Below are 20,572 nucleotides of genomic sequence, written 5' to 3' on the forward strand. Positions count from 1 at the left end.
AGCTCGGGACAGTCTGGGCAGTCTGGCAGCTCGGGACAGTCTGGGCAGTCTGGCAGCTCGGGACAGTCTGGGCAGTCTGGCAGCTCGGGACAGTCTGGGCAGTCTGGCAGCTCGGGACAGTCTGGGCAGTCTGGCAGCTCGGGACAGTCTGGCAGCTCGGGGCAGTCTGGCCAGTCTGGCAGCTCGGGGCAGTCTGGCCAGTCTGGCAGCTCGGGGCAGTCTGGCGGCTCGGGGCAGTCTGGCCAGTCTGGCGGTTCGGGGCAGTCTGGCCAGTCCGGCGGCTCGGGGCAGTCTGGCCAGTCCGGCGGCTCGGGGCAGTCTGGCCAGTCCGGCGGCTCAGGGCAGTCTGGCCAGTCCGGCGGCTCGGGGCAGTCTGGCGGCTCGGGGCAGTCTGGCCACTCTGGCGGCTCGGGGCAGTCTGGCCACTCCGGCGGCTCGGGGCAGTCTGGCCACTCCGGCGGCTCGGGGCAGTCTGGCCACTCCGGCGGCTCGGGGCAGTCTGGCCACTCCAGCGGCTCGGGGCAGTCTGGCCACTCCGGGGGTTCGGGGCAGTCTGGCCACTCCGGCGGTTCGGGGCAGTCTGGCCACTCCGGCAGTTCGGGGCAGTCTGGCCACTCCGGCGGTTCGGGGGAGTCTGGCCACTCCGGCGGTTCAGGGCAGTCTGGCCACTCCGGCGGTTCAGGGCAGTCTGGCCACTCCGGCGGTTCAGGGCAGTCTGGTGACTGTTGACTGGCGGGCAGCTCTGGTGACTGTTGACTGGCGGGCAGCTCTGGTGACTGTTGACTGGCGAGCAGCTCTGGTGACTGTTGACTGGCGGGCAGCTCTGGTGACTGTTGACTGGCGGGCAGCTCTGGTGACTGTTGACTGGCGAGGCTGGGTTTACGCACTTGAAGCCTGGTGCGTGGTGCTGGTACTGGGCGTACCAGATTGAGAACACGCACCTCCAGGCTAGTGTGGGGAGCGGGAACAGGACGAGTCGGACTGGGTTGACGCACTTCCGGGTCCGCACGAGAGACAGGAGCTGGAAACCCAGGGCTATGGAGGCGCACAGTCGGTCTTGATCTTACCTCCTGCACAACCCGTCTTGGCTGGATGGAACTAGTAGCCCTGCACGAGCGGGGTGCTGGTACAGGGCGGACTGGGTTGTGCAGGGGCCTGATGGTAGCCGTGCGTAGAGCGGGAGTTGGGTAGCCTGGTCCTCGGAGGCATACCGGCGACCAGATGCGCTGCGCAGGCATCCTCCTACCAGGCTGGATGCCCGCTCTAGCACGGCACCTGCGAGGGGCTGGAATAACGCTCACCGGACTGTGCGTGCGTATGGGTGAGATAGTGCGCTCCTCAGCGAAACATGGCGCTCCTCCATATAACCACGGGTAGCTGGCTTCCGGCTCTTCCTATGCCTAGCCAAACTACCCGTGTGCCCCCCCAAAAAAATGTCTTGGGGGTGCCTCTCGTGCTTCAACGCCAGTCTTGATCCTCGGAAACGTTCCCGGTCCTTACCAGCCATACTCCATGGGCCTTCTCCGGCCATAACCTGCTCCCATGTCCATCTCTCCACATAGTCCAACTCATAATCCCACTGCTCCTTCCTCTGCTGCTTGGTCCTGGTTTGGTGGGAGATTCTGTCACGATTTTCTTCATCATCCGATGATATAGCGAAATCGTCGTCTGAAAAGGTGGACCAATATGCAGCAGAGTTGGTGTTCATTTTCTTAATTTATTAACGAACGTTGAACACGAAAAAACAAGAAAACAATAAGCACGACAAATGACAGTTTTGCAGGCTATACATACGCAGTGCAAAAACAATCTCCCACAAATACAAGACAAACACACCCAACTAATATAGGACTTCCAATCAAAGGCAACACCAACCAGCTGCCTTCAATTGGAAGTCCACCCCAATTAACTCAACATAGAAACACACTCACTAGACTACACATAGAAATACATAAACATAGACCATAACTCAAAACCCGGAAATAATAAATCAAACGCCCTCCTAACTAACACACCACCCTGAACCACATAAAACAAATACCCTCTGCCACGTCCTGACCAAACTACAATAACAATTAACCCTTTTACTGGCCAGGACGTGACAGGCGTCTTTCTATTGGTGTTTTTCAGAGTCAGTGGAAAGGCCTCTTTAGTGTCTTAAGTTTTCATAACTGTGACCTTAATTTCCTACCATTTGTAAGCTGTTAGTGTCTTAACGACCATCCCACAGGTGCATGTTCATTAATTGTTTATGGTTCATTGAAAAAGCATGGGAAACAGTGTTTAAACCCTTTACAACGAAGATCTGTGAAGTTATTTGGATATTTCCGAATAATCTTTGAAAGACAGGGTCCTGAAAACAGGACATTTCTTTTTGTGCTGAGTTTATTTGGCACACACTTTAATAACTCATTGTGAGTGTTAATTTAACAACAGCAAATACTGATATAAAGTAGCCCATGTTCCCTGGCACTCTCCATGGTTAATCATTTCCTGGTCATTTCAACACAGGAAGTGTGTGATTCTCTGTGATTGATGTCCTAGACAGGCAGGTACCCCTGCAGTGGTCTCTGTGACAGGACTTCAGTCACGTCACCTAAGACAAGGTGATTCTCAGATGCCTCTCTATCTATCCACACGTCAACAGAGGAAGAGAGGAGAGGGTTCTTCTAGGAAATAATCTGCAAGACATGACTGTCTGCCACTAACAAGCTGTTGAACTCCCCTGACAGTTCTGACATTAAACTGCAATGGCAGAGGACAGATTCCTCCCTAAGAGGCAAGAGTTTATATATTTCACAAAAAATGGCAAGAGTTTCCTCACTCAGTTTTTAGACATTGGCCTTCTCCAAAATCCAAATATGATCCAAACAATTACAGACCACCAAACCCACAAAGTAGCCATTGAATAATTTAGGGACAATGCGGTATTGTTCCTTCACAATGCAGAGCACAGAGAAGGTTAATGTGCCATGTGAAAGAGAGGTATGTGCATTCTGCACCCCATTAAACAAACCAATAAGGAATAATATGTTATTTCCCCTGACCAGCCTTGATTCCATAATCAAACCAAAAACAGTGGTGAACAAGGTCAGGCCGTGTGTTGGGGACATGACAGGAAGGAGATGGAAGACTCGCCGCTCCACCAACAGCTTCTGTCACTCACTGCACACAACAAACCAAAGAGATCATTCCACCTTGCAATCTTCAATCAGCTGCGAATAATTTTTCTGTGTAACGCTCGGGGACTGTAGAACAAAGCAAAATGGTAAATGGCATCATCTCCCCGTCAACAAATAATAACAGATCAGTTTCAACCTTACTCCTGGTACCACTAGAGTAATTAGAGAGGGCAAAGACAAGATGGCGTGGTGACAAATGGCTAATTATTACCTACTACAAGCATTATACAGATGGCTTGAAAAATGCTACAAACAGCTTCTGTGAACAATCACTCCGCTCATTCCCACTGTTTCTCTCCCTCATTCTTCTTTCCTTCCACTCAGCCTTAGTTAATGTGTATTTGACAGACATAATGGAGATGCAGAACGAGATGCCCCAAAGGACATGGAGACAGTCGCTAACATCAGTCATTGTGATTATATTGTCATAAAGAAAAAGAAGAGCATTGCTACTGTTGCTATTATTAGTATCAAGGCTCACTTCAGGATTGATTTGACTGATTGCTATGCTGCTGCAATATGCATAAATCTTTCATGGAATTCTTCTCTTTTATAGCTAGTTTGTTGTTTTTGCTCTGGATCCTTCAGTATGTAATTACTTACCATGGTTTTGGAGTGTCTGGGGCCCAGGCTGGATTTGCTGGACTGCACGGGCAGAGTAGGCTAGTCATTGTGAAATCTGGCATCCACAGGGCAGCGACCTTTGTCTAGTGCCAGACATTTTGAATAGGCCAATATAGAAATAGTCTTCTAGACAATGGCATCGGCTGCAGCACAAATGATCGTCAATGAGCTGGTTGGATGTGTGCTGTTGTGTCAGTTGTCCGTAACGAACCGTTTTGGATGGCAGTCTTTAATAGGGATGTTATTGTGTTAGCACCTTGTGCACAGCGTTTTAGTGTTGTTTGGTGTTGTTTGGCAGAGTGCATGCCTTTGTTTGGAGCACTTTACACTAAGAGGAGCTATGACAACTAGGCTATGTATCCATTAGTGGAATAAGACCAGTCCTACATTTTGAGCTTCAAATAAGGGCAATCATTTTCATCAACATTATACGACATCAAGATTGGTTTATAGTTTGTATATACTTACACCTTATTCCATCGATCTTAACAAAATGAATGGATATAGGGAAAGAGAAGGAGGAGAGTTACATCAGCAGAGCACTGCTCATGTGCCTGTTGGAAAAATGCATTCCCTCTACATTATTTTCAGAGGATATAGGACCTGTAGCTTTGCAAAAGTTGTGGCTAGCCTTCAGAGTCTTCAAAACAAGGAGCTGAATAACCTGAGGCAACTCTGGGTCTGCAATGAAAGGAACTAGAACACAGAGTGAAATGGCATGGAAAGTGGATGGACATTTATTATAGAAACGATAGTGGTGGTTTGATCCATTCTTAACCAATTTAAAACTATATAACAGTAATGTAGCCTGTCTATTATCCACTGTATTTGCTTCACTTAAAACATGCATTTTATCTCTGCAAATTGTCACTATGAGTACCTATAGTGAATAGTGCTTGAATGTGCCTCCATAGAGGTTTTAACAGAAGCTCTTACTCTAAGAGTTTCATATTGACTAAGATGAGTAAATCAGCTGCTGAGTGCATGTTTGTGCCATTCGGCAGAGCTGCTAAACAATGTTATTGTTCTCCACCACATAATTACATGTCTGGAGTACAGATTTCTTCTAACCAAAAAGGAAAACAAGAAAAAGGGATTTCTTAAAAGGTCCATAGAAAATGTGAAGGGCAGAGAAATGCAGATACCCTCCTGAAATATTGACAATCATTCATGGTTTGTGATTACTCACTTTTGTTGCATAATACCCTTTGCTGTCGAGACTTAACTTCTTAGGGCTAGGACCCCTTTTTCTCAATTTCCTGCCTGAATGACGTGCCCAATGTAAACTGCCTGTAGCTCAGGCCCTGAAGCCAGGATATGCATATAATTGGTACCATTGGAAAGAAAACACTTTGACGTTTGTATAAATGTTAAAATAATGTAGGAGAATATAACACAATAGATATGGTAGGAGAAAATCCAAAGAAAAACCAACCAGAATAATTATTTTGGAGAGACGATCCTCTTAGAAATGCAAGAGAAAGGTCATATTGAAAATAAGCTCCCTGGATGCAATTGAACTCAATTCAACAAAAAAATGAATAACAAATAACAGTTTTAGTAGAAGGACACAGTCTTATAAATCTGTGTTTGCCGCGCCATGAAGAAATTACACACCTGCTAAAATCGGTTTCTTATTGAACATACTTCTTTCCGAAATAAATATTATAGTTTGATTACATTTTAGGTTATCTGAGGAGTAAATAGAAACATATTTTGACTTGTTGAAACAAAGTTTATGGGTAGATTTTGGGATTCCTTTCTCTGCAAGTTGGATGAGTGGATTACTCAAATTGATGGCGCCAACTAAACTGACTTTTTGGGATATAAATTAGGATTTTATCTAACAAAACCACACTATATGTTATAGCTGGGACCCTTTGGATGACAAATCAGAGGAAGATTTTCAAAAAGTAAGTGAATATTTAATCTTTATTTGTGAATGTATGAAACCTGTGCAGGTGGAAAAATATTTTGATGTGGGGCGCCGTCCTCAAACAATCGCATGGCATGTTTATAGCTACTGTAAATCGGACAGTGCCGTTAGATTAACAAGAATTTAAGCTTTCAGTTAATATCAGACACTTATATGTACATAAATGTTTAAAATCCATAATATTTATGATTATTTATTTGAATTGTGCGCCTGTCACGACAGTGACGGATGGTGGCGCCCCTCCTCGGCCGGGCGGAGCTCGGCGGTCGTCGTCGCCGGCCTACTAGCTACCATCGATCCCTTTTTGTTTCACTTTCGTTTGGTTAGGTCTAGGTAGGCACGCACATGTTTTGGGTTAGTCATTAGTAAGGGGGGGTTATTTAGGTTAGCGTAGGATGTATGTGGTTGTACGTGATTGTGTTGCTTGTCCGGGTTTTTTGTGTTCGAAAAGAATGTGTACTGAGTTTTTCCTTCTGCCAGTGGTTTATTTTGTTAGTGTACACCACCGCAGAATCTTTCAGGGCTGCGCCCCTATACTTTGTCGACCACGTACAGTGCTTCCAATAAAGAAGTGTGGTCACGAACTCTCTCTGTCTCCTGCGCCTGACTCTACCTCTCCTGTTGTTCCTCGAGCCAGCTCGTGACAGCACCCTCCAGTTTCACCGGAAGTTGTCCCGCTAGCGGGACACCGATCCTTCATCGCCCATTAGGACATTTACCAGGCTGAGCAAATTTACCAGGCTGAGCAAATTTACCAGGCTGAGTACACACTGCTTATCAGCCACAATGTTCTTCCTTAGGCAGTTGAAGAAGTATTAAGAGTGTAAATCATTGTTAACATTTGGACACTAATTTGATGACATTTTTGTTTTGAAATGCACAGTTGTTTACTTTAAAAAAAATAAAAAATTCTATCATTCATTTTGACCATTGTCTTTGTCCACTATGCTGGCTTTCTCCCTTCATGTTACAATATAACATCTCTGAGACTATTATGAATGTTTCATAGAAGTACATGTTTGATTATTGCAGATAAAATCCAAAAAGCAAAACATTATAACATTTTGTTCCTCCATAAGAGGGGGGAAATGGCTTGGATAGACATGATACACATCGCCTGCTACTTACTAAGTTATTCTTCATGACCTATTATAGCATTCTAGTCAGCTCAGCTCTGCTATGACTGGCAGATAAAGATCACCTCGCAATTCTATTTCTGTAAAACTGGGGGGAAAGTAGTGCTTTTGAACATACAGTATAAATTAGAGTGGGATACTTATAGCAGAGACTTTGCAGAATAACATCAGTGTATTTGGCAGAGATACAATATGCCTGGTAGAATCTATCATTATACATGGGGTTTCTTTTAAGCAGAATTCTTCAGAGCCTTCACCAAAAGTTGAGTGGTGAAAGTAATGAGCGGTGTGATATTATGGTAAATGACACGAAAGCTCACCCAGAAGAGTTCAGTACTGGCAAAATATGTTTAGCTTTTTGCTTATCTCAATTTAATTCACTAGACGTCTGCAATATTGGATTGTGGGGCAACAACATCAGTAATGTATTGGTGATGTCAAGTTCAGATGAATGATTCCTATCATTGCCTTGAAATACAATGCCTTGCGTCTCACACTGGAGAACTATAATAAACCTCCATTACTTCAGCTCATAAGGTGCTTTCAGTTACAGAGTTTCCATTCATTTACACCTTGTAAATAATGTCTCCTGTCTTCAACATTTCAAGCGGTCTATGTGTAGTGTTGTAGCAACTACTTTTTTAAACCCAAAGTATTAGTCAGCCCCAACCCTTATGTTTGAGCCCTACTAGGGAGGCAGGTAGCCCAGCGGTTAAGATCTTTGGGACAGTAACCGAAAGGTTGCTGGTTTGAATCCCCAAACCGACTTGGTGAACAAATCTGACGATGTTCCCTTGAGCAATGCACTTAACCCCTAATTTATCTAAAATGTAACAAATGTGCTTCTTCTCACCTTCCAGGATGTTATGATTGGGTCAAGCCTGACCATCCAACTATTGTTAAAACACCAGCAGGCCCTTTTCCTGCGTGGCTCTGAGGGGCTTACTGGATGAATTCTACCACTTGTGGGAAATTGATAGCACCAGTTACCCTGCACAACAGCAATAAGCCAGGACTAATTTGTTCCTGTGGTCTCTGGTCTAGACTGGCTCCAACGTCACTGGAATCCACTCTAAACAGATGAAACCTCAAGAATCCCATAATTTACCCAAAGGTGCCCAGCCGTGCAGTAGGGAGGGATAGCTTGGTGCCTTTTATCTAGTACTGCCAGACATTGACATATTGATTAGATGGAGCAAGCAGCATTGGAGATTGCTACTGTGCTCTAAGTGCCCCTTATATATTTTTGAATGCTTCCACCCATCCATCAGCTTTCACCACCGCTGTTATTCACAGACTATAAATAATAGACATGGAATCAGGCTGAGGAACACACAGATAAAAAACATTTGATTCTATTCATGTGTAGTAGGAGGACATATTGACAGTTAGTGGTGTTATTCTAGGTGCAAATCATTTAAAACTCATAAAAAATGTACCATACTAAAATACAGTGAATGTATAACAGATTTGAATATTTCCTTGAGGATAGTCTTATCTGTCTATCCCAAGTGAACGTGAGCCAAAATTTCGAAAACTAAATTCCTTTGTTATTAAAGTTCATTGGTCGCGTACACAGATTTGCAGATGTTATCGCAGGTGCAGCAAAATGCTTGTTACAAGAAGGAAGTGTGCAGACATGCAATCCTCCAGTGCCGGAAGAAAGCCTTTTCCCAAAGGACATGTCCTAAAGCTGGCTTCTTCCAGCTCCACAGTTTCATCATCCACATTCCACATCTAACTCCTGTTTACATGGAAAAATTAGAGATTTCGACTATTACTCCCCTCAAGTCTTCCATTATCCAGTTATAAAAAAGTGCTCTCAGTTTGCTTTTGTGCTTATAGCTCTCACAGCCCTGATGAAAAAAGTCAAGTAAAGTGTAACTTAGTACAACATCCTTATAATTAATAGTTTATCACCAACTTAGTGTGTATTTATCCAACTCCCTCAAAATGTAACTTTTTGCAAGATAGTTTGCGTCTCAATTGACTTAAGCATCCAAAGCTGTAGAAAAATAATCAGAACTTTGGTACTTTCATTGAAGTTATATTTGGTGTAAAACAGTGCAGCCAGGATTTCATGCAGTATTGTGCTGTTATTCCAGAAGCGGGGAAATGATAATATAGCACGTTTTTTGTATGGGTTCAATGTTTATATTGTGTAAACAATAGAGGCAAAATACGTAATCCAGAGATTTGTTTTTAAAGTAATCTGTGAGAACAGTAGGGGAGACTGGGGTAAATTGAGCCATTGTTTACATTCAGCATCACTATGTCAAGGGAAATGTTGTATTCTTTCTAACAAAGACATCTACATTGTGTATATTTCAAGATGTGGTGTATCCCTGGACATAATAAGAATTAATGTGAACATAACCGTTTTGAAAACATAGCTTGTCCAAAAAAAGTGGTCTCTTGGCACAATTTACACTGGGTATGGGGTAAATTGAGCATAGGAGCAGGGTAAGTTGAGCCGCCTTGGGGTAAGTGGTGATGGTGCTGGTAGGTCAAAGTTTAATTCATGGAATGGCAGTGTGATATATTGTATGTCTTAAATGTATGCCTACATTCAGATATAGATCTGTTCAATATCACTTACCTTTCCATTTCTTGACCAGTTGTCTGTGTCAGGGATGTTGGTTCAATGTGCCAACTCGTAGGCAAGTTCTCTGCGTTTAATATTTTTATATAACCTTTATTTAACTAGGCAAGTCAGTTAAGAACAAATTCTAATTTACAATGACAGCCTACCTGGGAATGGTAGGTTAACTGCCTTGTTCAGGGGCAGAACAACAGATTTGTACCTTGTCAGCTCAGGGATTCGATCGGGCAACCTTTCAGTTACTGGCTCAACGCTCTAACCACTAGGCTACCTGCAGACCGTTTGAGGCTGCTAAGCACATGAAACTGGCCCTCGAGATTCTTGATATGTTTAGCAAGCTCAGACTCCATGTCATCATAGCCTCTCATTTGCACAGGTACAGTGCCTTCAGAAAGTATTCATACCCCTTGACTTATTCCACATTTTATTGTGTTACAGCCTGAATTCAAAATGGATAAAAAAAATTATCCTCTCACCCATCTACACACAATACCACATAATGCCAAAGTGAAAATATGTTTTTAGAAATCTGTGAAAATGTATCAAATGAAATACAGAAATATCTCATTTACATAATTATTCACACCCCTGAGTCACTTTGTAGAAGCACCTTTGTTCCCTCCATCCTTACCAGTTCCCAGTCCCTGCCGTTGAAAAGCATCCCCAAAGCATGATGGTGCCACCAACATGCTTTACGGTAGGGATGGTGTTAGACGGGTGATGGATGTGCTGTGCCTGGTTTTCTCCAGACATAGCGCTTTGCATTCAGGCCAAAGAGTACCATTTCGTCTCATCACACCACATAATCTTTTGCCTGATGATCTCAGTCTTTCATGTGCCTTTTTGCAAACTCCAGGCATGCTGTCATGTGCCTTTTTCTCAGGAGTGACTTCCGTCTGGCCACTCTCCCATAAAGCCCAGATTGGTTTTGGTGCTGTAGAGACTGTTCAGTCTCTGAGTTCAGTTCAGTCTCCCCCATCTCAGTGAAGGAACTCTGTAGTTCTGTCAGAGTGGTCATTGGGTTCTTGGTCACCTCCCTGACCAAGGTCCTTCTTGCCCAATTGCTCAGTTTGGTCGGACGGACAGCTCTGGCTAGTTACATATTTTTTCAATTTCCCAATGATGGAGACCACTGTGCTTAGAAACGTTCAACACTCTAGACATTGTTTTATAGTCTTCCACAGATATATGCCTCATCACAATTCTATCTTGGAGATCTACGGACAGTTCATGGTATAGTTTCAGCTCTGACATGTGGGACCTTATATAGACAATTGTGTTTCTTTCTAAATCATTTCCAAACAGTTGAATTGGCCACAGGTGGACTCCAATCAAGTTGAAGTGACATCTCAAGGATGATCAAAGGAAATTGGATGCTCCTGAGCTCATTTTGGAGTGTCATAGTAAAGGGGTGTGAATACTTATATAAATGAGATATTTCTGTATTTCATTTTAAATACATTTGCTAAAATTTCTAAAAATATGTTTTCACTTTGTCATTATGGGGTATTGTGTGTAGATGGGTGATACTGCTTTTTTCAATCCATTTTGAAATCAGGCTGTAACACAACAACATGTGGAATAAGTCAAGGGGTATGAAAACTTTCTGAAAGCACTGTACATGTAAGTTCCGTGTCATTCAGTCTATTTTTTATCCCTTGCTGCTGCTCGAATGGGACTCATTCCTTTCTCTATTTCCTTGGCTGCTCTCTAAAGAACCTCAAGGGGGCGGGACCACTGTTTCTTTTACGTTTGTACTGCATGTATACACAGGGTATGATGACGTCTTCTCTGTAACAATGACAATGCACTATCTTGAGTTTATATGCATGACACATAGCAAAAAATACTATGCATATTATGCAGAAAACTGACATATGTCATCATCATTTGAATGGGGTATGGTGGCCATTGGCTCAACTTACCCCACGGCTATTGGCTCAACTTAACTCAAGGCAACCATTTTGACTATATTAGCCCACACAGCTCCAAGGATGCACTTTCATGCTAGGTTTAGGACCTCATATTGAAGCTTATAGAAACCTCAACTGATGAATAAAACAATCTTAAAATCTACTTTGGTATAGATACAAGCGTCATGTTTTTTGGACCTACCTTGCTTACCACTTTATCCATGTGGTTTCTTCCTTCAAACGACTCTATGATATGATGATCGCTCCCTAAATAATTGGTCACATGATTCATTTTGTGTATGGTTTCCTAGAAACAAGGAGTGGCTCAACTAACCCCACTCTCCCCCACAGATGTAGGATCTTAAGTTGATCACCCTGTTGGATAACTTTCCTGCAGTGCTGGACATTTTAAACTTGTAGTGTATTTGAGGTTTAAAATGGCTTCTGAAGTTTCTAATTTCCACTTCAAAATTTCTGACTTGATTTTCACTTATAAAAATGTATCAACGCCGACAAAAATGACCAATAATTATAATCCACATAATAATTCACATTTCCTGTTGCTGCAGGATTCTTTTCCTGTTGTAGCAAACAGGCTCAAATTAAGGGTAAGGGATAAGTGGGGGGGATACCTAGTCAAGATCCTACATACTGTACATACTGTGAAATTAAAGCTGCAACAAGTGAAATCAGTTCCTAACAGAGTAGAATTTACAGTACAGAGTATTGTCATTTATATTTTAGTTTTGTACATTTATTTATGCATAAATTCATAATTGTGAACATCGTCAACAAAACCTGTTTTCGTCCAATGTATCTATAATATCTATAATAATAGGATTTTGTAACGGTTGTCGTAAGGATTAGACCAAGGTGCAGCGGGAACGTGTATACTCATCTTCTTTATTAAATCAAAAGAAGGAAAAACAAACAAATCACGTATACAAAACAACGAACGCCACTCAACAGTCAGAGGCAACGAGGAACAGCTGCCTCCAATTGAAGGTCAATCGACAAACCCTAAACATAGAAGTAGAAAACTAGACTGAACATAGAAAAACACTAACCTAGAACATAGACAAAAAAAAAAAACAGAACACTCTAAACAAACACCCCTCTAACATAATACCATAGCCCAACAAACCCCGAACCACATAAAACAAACACCCCCTGCCACGTCCTGACCAAACTACAATAACAAATAACCCCTTCACTGGTCAGGACGTGACAGATTTGAACATCTTTATTTAGCCAGTGCTTTGTTACAAACCACAGGCTTCATGTTTCAAGTGATAATTATTCTCATTGTGAGATCATTTCTCACTGATAGACATCCATTACTCCCAGGGCTCAGGCATTATCTTGGTGGTGATGAGTCGGTGAACAGTGCCTAGAGGTATTCATCAGCAGTAGAGAGTGGAGACATCCAGACCAGTGTGAGTTAGCTACGACTCTAACTACCAGCTCCTACTAATAGAATCTGAGACCTGGAGCGGTTGGCTTCTCAGTGGTTCTGAGTCACAACAGCGACAGAAAGATTAACCCCCAAGGCGTATCAACCCCCTGTGTTCCAAAGCCACAAAACCTCCCAAGCTCTCTGACAGTGCTAATAACCTTTAAACCATACAATGAGTTTAGGAAATAACTTAATAGGCTTTAAGAGGCTTAGAACGGTTATTTTGACAGAGTGATAACTCCCTTTAACTGTCGGTGCCCACTGAAGTGAAGGGAAAAAGAATAGCACAGATTCTATTCATAAATATGAAATTACTCTCCTTCTCACAGAACACAGAAGACTTGCAGGCATACAATTATGTCTGCCTAAGATATGGAAATATGGCACAATGTGAATTTAAAAATGTTATATATTATATACATAAATCTGGGAGAACTGGAGGGTATGAAATGTAATGGGTAAAATAGTGGCAACAAAGCTTATATCACAGCTATTGAGAGCAATACATCTAAAACCATCGATTTATTGCACATCTTTCACAGGGAGACCTTAGACGGGGCCATTAAAGAAATGTTCATGAAGGAGGAAGAATGACTGTCACAAATTAAACTAAATGTCTTCTGCATCCATCCTCCACTTAGTGAATAAGTGAATCTTCCATAAAACTTTAATTATATATATATATATATATATATATATATATATATATATATATATATATATATATATATATATATACTGCTCAAAAAAATAAAGGGAACACTTAAACAACACATCCTAGATCTGAATGAAAGAAATAATGTTATTAAATACTTTTTTCTTTACATAGTTGAATGTGCTGACAACAAAATCACAAAAATAATCAATGGAAATCCAATTTATCAACCCATGGAGGTCTGGGTTTGGAGTCACACTCAAAATTAAAGTGGAAAACCACACTACAGGCTGATCCAACTTTGATGTAATGTCCTTAAAACAAGTCAAAATGAGGCTCAGTAGTGTGTGTGGCCTCCACGTGCCTGTATGACCTCCCTACAACACCTGGGCATGCTCCTGATGAGGTGGCGGATGGTCTCCTGAGGGATCTCCTCCCAGACCTGGACTAAAGCATCCGCCAACTCCTGGACAGTCTGTGGTGCAACGTGGCGTTGGTGGATGGAGCGAGACATGATGTCCCAGATGTGCTCAATTGGATTCAGGTCTGGGGAACGGGCGGGCCAGTCCATAGCATCAATTCCTTCCTCTTGCAGGAACTGCTGACACACTCCAGCCACATGAGGTCTAGCATTGTCTTGCATTAGGAGGAACCCAGGGCCAACCGCACCAGCATATGGTCTCACAAGGGGTCTGAGGATCTCATCTCGGCACCTAATGGCAGTCGGGCTACCTCTGGCGAGCACATGGAGGGCTGTGCGGCCCCCCAAAGAAATGCCACCCCACACTATGACTGACCCACTGCCAAACCGGTCATGCTGGAGGATGTTGCAGGCAGCAGAACGTTCTCCACGGCGTCTCCAGACTCTGTCATGTCTGTCACGTGCTCAGTGTGAACCTGCTTTCATCTGTGAAGAGCACAGGGCGCCAGTGGCGAATTTGCCAATCTTGGTGTTCTCTGGCAAATGCCAAACATCCTGCACGGTGTTGGGCTGTAAGCACAACCCCCACCTGTGGACGTCGGGCCCTCATACCACCCTCATGGAGTCTGTTTCTGACCGTTTGAGCAGACACATGCACATTTGTGGCCTGCTGGAGGTCATTTTGCAGGGCTCTGGCAGTGCTTCTCCTGCTTCTCCTTGCACAAAGGTGGAGGTAGTGGTCCTGCTGCTGGGTTGTTGCCCTCCTACGGCCTCCTCCACGTCTCCTGATGTACTGGCCTGTCTCCTGGTAGCGCCTCCATGCTCTGGACACTACGCTGACAGACACAGCAAACCTTCTTGCCACAGCTCGCATTGATGTGCCATCCTGGATGAGCTGCACTACCTGAGCCACTTGTGTGGGTTGTAGACTCCGTCTCATGCTACCACTAGTGTGAAAGCACCGCCAGCATTCAAAAGTGACCAAAACATCAGCCAGGAAGCATAGGAACTGAGAAGTGGTCTGTGGTCCCCACCTGCAGAACCACTCCTTTATTGGGGGTGTCTTGCTAATTGCCTATAATTTCCACCTGTTGTCTATTCCATTTGCACAACAGCATGTGAAATTTATTGTCAATCAGTGTTGCTTCCTAAGTGGACAGTTTGATTTCACAGAAGTGTGATTGACTTGGAGTTACATTGTGTTGTTTAAGTGTTCCCTTTATTTTTTTGAGCAGTGTATATATATATATATATATATATATATATATATATATATATATATATATATATATATATATATATATATATATATATATATATACTTTAATTATATATAAACTTTAATTATATATATTATAATTAAAGTTTTATGGAAGATTCACTTATTCACTAAGTGGAAGATGGATGCAAAAGACATTTAGTTTAATTTGTGACAGTTATTCTTCCTCTTTCATGAGCATTTCTCTAATGGCCCCATCTTAGGTCTCTCTGTGAAAGAGGTGTAATAAAAAGATATATATATATATATATATATATATATATATATATATAAAAATATAAAATCAAGCCATGAGGTCGAAGGAATTGTCCGTAGAGCTCAGAGACAAGATTGTGTCGAGGCACAGATCTGGGGAAGGGTACCAAAAGATTTCAGCAACATTGAAGGTCCCCAAGAACACAGTGGCCTCCATCATTCTTAAATGGAAGACGTTTGGAACTACCAAGACTCTTCCTAGAACTGGCTGCCCAGCCAAAATGAGCAATCGGGGGAGAAGGACCTTGGTCAGGGAGGTGACCATGAACCTGATGGTGACTCTAACAGAGCTCCAGAGTTCCTCTGTGGAGATGGGAGAACCTTCCAGAAGGACAACCATCTATGCAGCACTCCACCAATCAGGCCTTTATGGTAGTGGCCAGACGGAAGCCACTCCTCAGTAAAAGGCACATGACAGCCCGCTTGGAGTTTACCAAAAGGCACCTAAAGGACTCTCAGACCATGAGAAACAAGATTATCTGGTCTGATGAAAACAAGATCGAACTCTTTGGCCTGAATGCCAAGCGTCACGTCTGGAGGAAACGTGGCACCATCCCTACGGTGAAGCATGGTGGTTGCAGCTTCATGCTGTGGGACTTTTATTCAGCTGCAGGGACAGGGAGACTATTTGTGAAGTTTTTTCGCCTGGTCACATACAGTTGATGTGTTGTGCATTGAAGTCCACAAGTGAAGTGAAAAGGTGACAGGAGGAGAGCGCATTGATGCGAGAAGGAATACAACATGGCTGCTATGAAGTGAATGGTGTTTACGGGTGATCAGGGGTGTATTCATTCCATTGATTCTGTTGAAAAACATTTCTTAAACAGAAGCAAACATACCAAACTGGAATAAACATACCTGAATAAGTCCAATAGAAACTCTTGTTTGCATGAATACATCAGAACTATGAAATAACACATATGGAATCATGTAGTAACCAAAGAAGTGTTAAACTAATCCAAATATATTTTATATTTGAGATTCTTCAAAGTAACCACCCTTTACCTTGATGACAGCTTTGCATACTCTTAGCATTCTCTCATCCAGCTTCATGAGGAATTATTTTCCAACAGTCTTGAAGTAGTTCCTGCATATGCTGAGCACTTGTTGGCTGCTTTTCCTTCACTCTGCTTTCCAACTCATCCCAAACCATCTCGATTGGGTTGAGGTCAGGTGATTGTAGAGGCCAGGTCATATGATGCAGCACTCCATCACTCTCCTTCTTGGTGGGAACCACACTTGCGGAGATCATCTGTTCACCTACTCTGCGTCTCACAAAGACACAGTGGTTGGAACCATAAATTTCAAATTTGGACTCTTCAGACCAAAGGACAGATTTCCATCTGTCTAATGTTCATTACTTGTGTTTATTGGCTCAAGCAAGTCTCTTCTTATTGGTGTCCTTTAGTAGTGGTTTCTTTGCTGCAATTCGACCATGAAGGCCTGATTCACGCAGTCTCCTCTAAACAGTTGATGTTGAGATGTGTCTGTTACTTGAACTCTGTGAAGCATTTATTTAGGCTGCAATCTGAGGTGCAGTTAACTCTAATAAACTTATCATCTGCAGCAGAGGAAACTCTGAGTCTTCTTTTTCTGTGGCGGTACTCATGAGAGCCAGTTTCATCATACGCTTAATGGTTTTTTGCGAGTACACTTGAAAAAACGTTCAAATTCTTGAAATTTTCTGTATTGACTGACCTTCATGTCTTAAAGTAATGATGGACTGTCATTTCTCTTTGCTTATTTGAGCTGTTCTTGCCATAATATGGATTTGGGATTTTACCAAATAGCGCTATCTTCTGTATACCAACACTACCTTGTAACAACACAGCTGATTAAGCTCAAACACATTAAGAAGGAAATAAATTCCAGAAATGAACTTTTAACAAGGCACACCTGTTAATTGAAAAGCATTCCAGGTGACTACCTCATAAAGCTGTTTGAGAGTATGCAAAGAGTGTGCAAAGCAGTCATCAAGGCAAAGGGTGGCTACTTTGAAGAATCTCAAATATAAAATATATTTTGATTTGTTTAACACTTTTTTGGTTACTACATGATTCCAAATGTGTTATTTCATAGTTTTGATGTTTTCACTATTATTCTACAATGTAGAAAATTGTATAAAAAAACAACCTTTGAATGAGTAGAATGAGTGTCCAAACTTTTGACTGGTACTGTATATCAGCTAGATGCAGGCAAGCGTGTGCAAGGCGATACTGAATGTGTAATTTTATTCTCTCGGCCTGTGTGCACCCTACGTTGTAAAATTTCATTCATAGGCTAGGTTGTAGCAACCTCATGATGGGTATAAGGAAAATTTGAGTATCATGTAGTATCCTAAGCCTGTCACTGTTACATTGAACTGGGTGAATATGAATATGAATATAAGGTTCTGCTTTTCTTTTTCTTTTCTTCATCAATCTTGTGTTCTGTTTCTTTGTGTTCTTGAACGTAGCCCTGTCTTTCATTTTTGTTCATTGATTTCACCTGTGTTCGTTTCTCACCTGGTCTCATCAGCTCCCTATTTAGTTCAGTTCTTTCTGTTTGTATGGTTGTGAGGTATTGTTTGTCTTTGACTACCTACCTGTGTTTGACCATTGCCTGCTGACCACGATTTCTGCCTTCCACGAAGGCTTAATAAACTTCTGCCGCGTTCTGCTCGTGAATCTACACCTTTTTCTCCCTGAGTATTCATTACACATTCATTCAATATGCTGTAATAGAAATAAGGCCATGCTCATGAAAAAAAATGTATTGTCCTTATCTTAAACGTTACTGACTACCACTGATATACAGTGCCTTCGGGAAGTATTCAGGCCCCTATTTCCACATTTTGGTAGGTTACAGCCTTATTTTAAAATTGATTAAATTGTTCTACAATCTACATGCAATACCCCGTAATGAAAAAGCAAAACCAGGATTTGGGGATTTTTAGCAAATTTATGAAGCTGGAGACACATCTCCCTCACTAGCTTTAAGCACCAGCTGTCAGAGCAGCTCACAGATCACTGCACCTGTACATAGCCCATCTGTAAATAGCCCATCCAACTACCTCATCCCCATACTGTATTTAATTATCTTGCTCCTTTGCACCCCAGTATCTCTACTTGCACATTCATCTTCTGCACATCTATCACTCCAGTGTTTAACTGGTATATTGTAATTACTTCACCACCATGGCCTATTTATTGCCTTACCTCCCTTATCTTACCTCATTTGCACACACTGTATATACTTTTTCTACTGTATTATTGACTGTATGTTTGTTTATTCCATGTGTAACTCTGTGTTGTTGTATGTGTTGAACTGCTTTGCTTTATCTTGTCCAGGTCGCAGTTGTAAATGAGAACTTGTTCTCAACTGGCCTACCTGGTTAAATAAAGGTTAAATAATTATTTTTTAAATAACCTTGGGTACAACCACTAAGAACATACATTTATAAATATACAGTGCCTTCAGACCCTTTGACTTTTTAAAGCCTTATTCTAAAATGGATTAAATAAATACAAATCCTCAGCAATCTACACACAATACCCCATAATGACAAAACATTTTGTCAGACCCTTTGCTATGAGACTCGAAATTGAGCTCAGGTGCATCCTGTTTCCATTGATTATCCTTGAGATGTTTCTACAACTTGATTGGAGTCCACCTGTGGTAAATTCAATTGATTGGACATGATTTGGAAAGGCACACGCCTGTCTATATAAGGTCCCACAGTTGACAGTGCATGTCAGCGCAAAAACCAAGCCATGAGGTCGAAGGAATTGTCCGTAGAACGCCGAGACAGGATTGTGTAGATGCACAGATCTGGTGAAGGGTACCAAAACATTTCTGCAGTGTTGAAGGTCCCCAAGAACAGCGGCCTCCATCATTCTTACATGGAAGAAGTTTGGAACCACCAAGACTCTTCTAGAGCTGGCTGGCCAAACTGAGCAATCGGGGGAGAAGGACCTTGGTCAGGGATGTCACTCTGACAGAGCGATAGAGTTCCTCTGTGGAGATGAGAGAACCTTCCAGAAGGACAACCTTCTCTACAGCACTCCACCAATTTATTATTTCATTTTAATTTCACCTTTATTTAACTAGGCAAGTCAGTTAAGAGCAAATTCTTATTTACAATGACGGCCTACCAAAAGGCCTCTTGCGGGGACGGGTCCTGGGATAAAAAAAAATATTGTAAATAAATATAGGACAAAACACACATCACAACAAGAGAGACAACACTACATAAAGAGAGACCTAAGACAACATAGCATGGCAGCAACAAATGACAACACAGCATGGAAGCAACACAACATAACAACAACATGGTAGCAGCACAAAGCATGGTACAAACATTATTGGGTACAGTCAACGGCACAAAGGTCAAGAAGGTAGAGTGTAACGGTCATCGTAGGAAGTGGACCAAGGCGCAGCGGGTTGAGTGCTCATTATAACTTTATTTGGAACACTTATCAATCAAAACAAGACCACAAACAGTAATGCACAAACAACTCCCACAATTCCCATAACAAACACACCCCTATACATAGGACCTTCAATCAGAGGCAACGAGGAACAGCTGCCTCCAATTGAAGGCCCAATCCCAATTAACTAAACATAGAAATAGATAGACTGAACATAGAAATACACTAACATAGAACATAGACCAAAACCCCAGAATACTACATTTATGTCATTTAGCAGACGCTCTTATCCAGAGCAGTGAATGCATACATTTCATTTCATACATTTTTTTTTTTTTTTTCCTGTGCTGGCCCCCCGTGGGAATCGAACCCACAACCCTGGCGTTGCAAACACCATGCTCTACCAACTGAGCTACAAACACCCCTCTACATAAACTATTATATCAACAACCCTGAACCACATAAAACAAACACCCCCCTGCCACGTCCTGACCAAACTACAATAACAAATAACCCCTTTACTGGTCAGAACGTGACATAGAGACAACAATACATCACACAAAGCAGCCACAACTGTCAGTAAGAGTGTCCATGATTGAGTCTTTGAATAAAGAGATTGAGATAAAACTGTCCAGTTTGAGTGTTTGTTGCAGCTCGTTCCGGTCACTAGCTGCAGCGAACTGAAAACAGGAGCGACCCAGGGA

Source organism: Salmo salar, chromosome 15, assembly GCF_965601325.2.
Source record: "Salmo salar chromosome 15, fSalSal1, whole genome shotgun sequence".
Lineage (NCBI taxonomy): Eukaryota > Metazoa > Chordata > Actinopteri > Salmoniformes > Salmonidae > Salmo > Salmo salar.